The sequence below is a fragment of the Bidens hawaiensis genome, unplaced genomic scaffold, assembly GCF_021521415.1.
Source record: "Bidens hawaiensis isolate Kalapana, Puna unplaced genomic scaffold, B.hawaiensis_p1.1 tig00005502_1, whole genome shotgun sequence".
Lineage (NCBI taxonomy): Eukaryota > Viridiplantae > Streptophyta > Magnoliopsida > Asterales > Asteraceae > Bidens > Bidens hawaiensis.
Window position 1 is genome coordinate 983,430 of NW_027491354.1, and position 4,410 is coordinate 987,839.

Genomic DNA, 4,410 nt, shown 5'->3' on the forward strand with positions numbered 1-4,410 from the left:
GGGAAGGAGCCGCAGCTACCTACCTCATCGCCACCCCGTGTAGTCCCGAAACTCGAAGCTCCCGCACCGAAGAGGTATCGCTTTTCCGGAGGCATGTACGAAAACGAGGTTAGCTGGGATTGGTACCCTAATATGATCAGACGTATGGTCTACCGTGAACAAGTTCCCCCGCTACCTCACCCGAGCCATCCTGCTTACCCCAACACCCTACCACCCATAACCGAACCTGTAGAGCGTGTGCTCGCAGCTGTTGTTTCTTGTTTGGAGCGTGACGTGGGTTACATGCGCTATACGAGAGCTAACGTATCCGGACTGTTAAAAGATGGAACCGAAACTAAAGAGGAAATTTCCAGCCTGACAGCGGCAATGAAGGAAATGCAAGAGGCTAGTGATCAACAGATGAAGATTATGAGAAAGATGCAAGCCGAGATGATAGACTTGCAAGAGCAACTCCAAGTAGCAAGGACTCGAACCGAGATAGCTTTAGAGCGTTGCGATGTCCTACAAATGCAAATTGCTCAGAACGCTGCCGAACCTGAGGCAGAACCTGAGGCAGAGCCTGAAGAGGAACCCGAAGAAGATCTCGAAGAGGAACCTGAGGAGGATCCCGAGGAGGAACCTGAAGAAGAACCGGGGGAAGAACCGGTTGAGGAGGAGGCACACTCAGAGGTGTCCTCAGACGATGACATCTAAGGATGATAACACCTAGATTGAGGGGTTGTCTCCATCCAAACTATTATTTTCTATAATTTTAAGGATTGATTTGAAATACTTTGTAACGAATACAATGGTTTTAATCATGAATTTTTATTTGGATTAATATATGGTTGTGATGTGATGTTTGTTTCTTATTTCTTTCCTGCCTATCTTTTTATTACATGTATGGCGTGTTGCATATGAAATAAAAATTCATGTCTAACATTTTATGCTGTGATTCTAGGAAATGGCTGGAAGAAACGCTGGACACGGACGTGGTAACATCAACTTGACTGCAGCAGAACTCCAAACTCTGCTGAATGACCACGCGGCGGCCGCTCTAGCCGCACATGTCCAGAACCAAGCTGGAGGTCCAATAGGGACGTGTACCTTCAAGAACTACCTTGATTGCAAGCCCAATACGTTTAAGGGCACTGAGGGAGCTATAGGCTTCCTGCGTTGGGCTGAGAAGGCCGAATCGGCATTTGAGATGTGTAATTGTCCCCCAGCCAGTAGGGTCAAATTTGCTGCTGGAACACATGAAGATTCTGCCCTCACTTGGTGGAATTCAAACGTACAGATTCTTGGATTGGAACTGGCTAACGCTATGAACTGGGAGGAGTTCAAAAACATGATGCGAGAAGAGTATTGTCTGAGAGAGGAGATTGCAAAGTTGGAATCCGAGTTTTGGTCATTGAAGATGGTGGGTTCAGAAATCGAAGCCTACACTACCCGCTCTCAGGAGTTAGCCGTGATGTGTCCACGGATGGTAGACCCGCCGAGTAAGAGGATTGAAATGTATATTGATGGGTTAGCACCGCAAATCCAGGGCATGGTGACGTCTTCCAGACCAGCCACGATTCAACAAGCGATTCGGTTAGCTCACAAACTAACGGATCAAGCAGTGACCCAAGGTGCGCTACCACCTAGGGGTTCAACCACTAAAGCCCGTGACAACCCGAGCACTGACAACAGCAGCAACAACAACCAGAGCTATGGAAAGAGAAAGTTTGACAACACCAGATCCTCATCCTCGAACCCCCCCACAGCAACAACACTACCGTAAGCCCGAACTCACTCGGGGCTTCAACAATCAGGGTAACAACAACAATAACAACGGTGGCGGGCAGGGTTCGAGCGGATATGCTGGGAAATGTCCGAAGTGCAACAGGTGCAACTATCATCATGCTGGCCCGTGTGACCGTGTCAAGTGTCTGAGATGCGGAAAGATGGGTCACCAGGGAAAGGAATGTAGAGGAGACCTTGCGGCAAAGGGTGGTCCTAAACCACCTATGACGACTAAGGGATGTTTTGAGTGTGGTCAAGAGGGCCATTTTAAGAAAGACTGCCCTAAACTAAAACAGAACGACAACAATGGAGGTAATGGAAGTGGCAGTGGTGGTGGAAACAATGGTAAAGGAAGAGCTTTTGTTATTGGATCGGGTCAAGCCCGCAATGATCCGTACGTGGTGACTGGTAAGTTCCCTGTGAACGATTGTTTTGCTTCTGTATTGTTTTAACACTGGAGCTGATAGGAGTTTTGTGTCGAAAGCCTTTAGTCAACTCTTAGACCTAACTCCAACCCCGTTAGATGCTAAGTTCCCTGTTGAATTAGCTGACGGTAAGACTATAATAACGACTCATGTACTTGCGGGATGTAAGTTAAAACTGTCAGGTCATGTTTTTGATATCGACCTTATTCCTTTTACGCTTAGTAGTTTTGATGTCGTGGTCGGCATGGACTGGTTATCCGAGAACCGAGCGGAGATTATATGTAAGATAGTCCACATTACTACCCCTTCCGGCGAGATCATTTCGATCCGGGGTGAGAGAAGCGGTATGACCACCAGCATTATCACCCTCATGAAGGCGCAGAAGTATCTACGAAAGGATCATCCAGAAATTTTTGGCGCATATTGTTGAGAAACCCGCGGAGGAGAAACGAATTGAAGATATACCGATTGTGCGGGATTTCCCGGAAGTTTTCCCGGAGGATTTGCCCGGACTCCCTCCTATTCGACAAGTCGAATTCCAATCGAGTTGACACCCGGTGCAGCACGCATAGCATGAGCCCCGTATCGGCTAGCACCGACGGAGCTTCAGGAACTGTGCACTCAGTTTCTAGATTTGTTGGATAAGGGTTTTATCCGACCTAGCTCATCGCCATGGGAGCCCCTGTCTTATTTGTCAGAAAGAAGGACGGGGCTTTCTGAATGTGTATCGACTACCGGGAGTTGAACAAGGTGACGGTCAAGAACCGTTATCCTTTACCCCGAATTGATGATTTGTTTGACCAGCTTCAAGGATCGAGTTATTACTCGAAGATCGATCTGCGATCTGGTTACCATCAGCTTAGAGTGCGCGAGGAAGATATTTCAAAGACGGCTTTCAGAACACGGTATGGTCACTACGAGTTTTCGGTTATGCCTTTTGGCTTAACTTACGCACCAGCCGTATTTATGGATCTCATGAATCGAGTATGCAAGGCGTACCTCGACAAATTTGTGATTGTGTTCATTGACAATATCCTGGTTTATTCCAAGGACAAGGCAGACCACGAGGAACACTTAAGGGTAATTCTGGAATTATTGAAGAAGGAACACCTGTACGAAAAACTCTAGAAATGCGAATTTTGGCTTCGCGAGGTTCACTTTTTAGGACATGTGATCAACGAGAAAGGTATCCATGTCGATCACGGTAAGGTAGAGGCCATCAAAAACTGGGAAGCGCCTAAGACTCCGACTGAGGTGCGGCAATTCCTAGGACTGGCCGGCTACTACCGGCGTTTCATCGAGGGATTTTCAAAGATTGCTCAACCCCTCACCGCTTTGACTCACAAGGGTACTAAGTACAATTGGGGAGACGCGCAAGAATCCGCTTTTCAACTGTTGAAAACCAAACTCTGTAGCGCCCCTATTCAAGCCCTACCCGAGGGAACAGAGAATTTCGAGGTACATTGTGACGCATCGATACAAGGTCTCGGTTGTGTGCTGATGCAACTCGAGAAGGTTATAGCCTATGCCTCTCGACAACTACGGATTCACGAGAAGAACTACACGACCCATGACTTGGAACTCGGAGCTGTGGTGTTTGCCCTTAAGATATGGAGGCATTACTTGTACGGTACCAAGTTTACCATTTACACCGACCACAAGAGTCTCCAGCATATCTACGATTAGAAGGAGTTGAACATGCGACAGCGTCGTTGGGTCGAGCTGCTTAAGGAATATGATTGTGCCATCAAGTACCACCCTGGCAAGGCCAATGTAGTGGCCGACGCTCTCAGCAAAAAAGAAACAGATAAACCCAGGCGAGTGCGAGCATTAGAACTCACGATTCATACCAACTTACCAGATCAGATTCGCAATGCAAAACTTGAAGCTTTGAAGGATGATAATCTTCCATCAGAACTCATGCGGGGCATGAACAAGCAACTTGGAACCAAATCGGACGAGGTCCGATATTTTGAGAACCGGATTTGGGTTCCACGATACGGAGAGTTGAGAACTCTAGTGATGGACGAAGCTCACAAGTCCCGATATTCTATCCACCCTGGCTCAGATAAAATGTACCGTGACTTAAAGGCACTTTACTGGTGGCCGAACATGAAAGCCGACATTTCCACCTACGTGAGCAAATGCTTGACTTGCGCCCGAGTCAAAATAGAATACCAGAAACCATCTGGCCTACTACAACAACCGGAACTTCCAATGT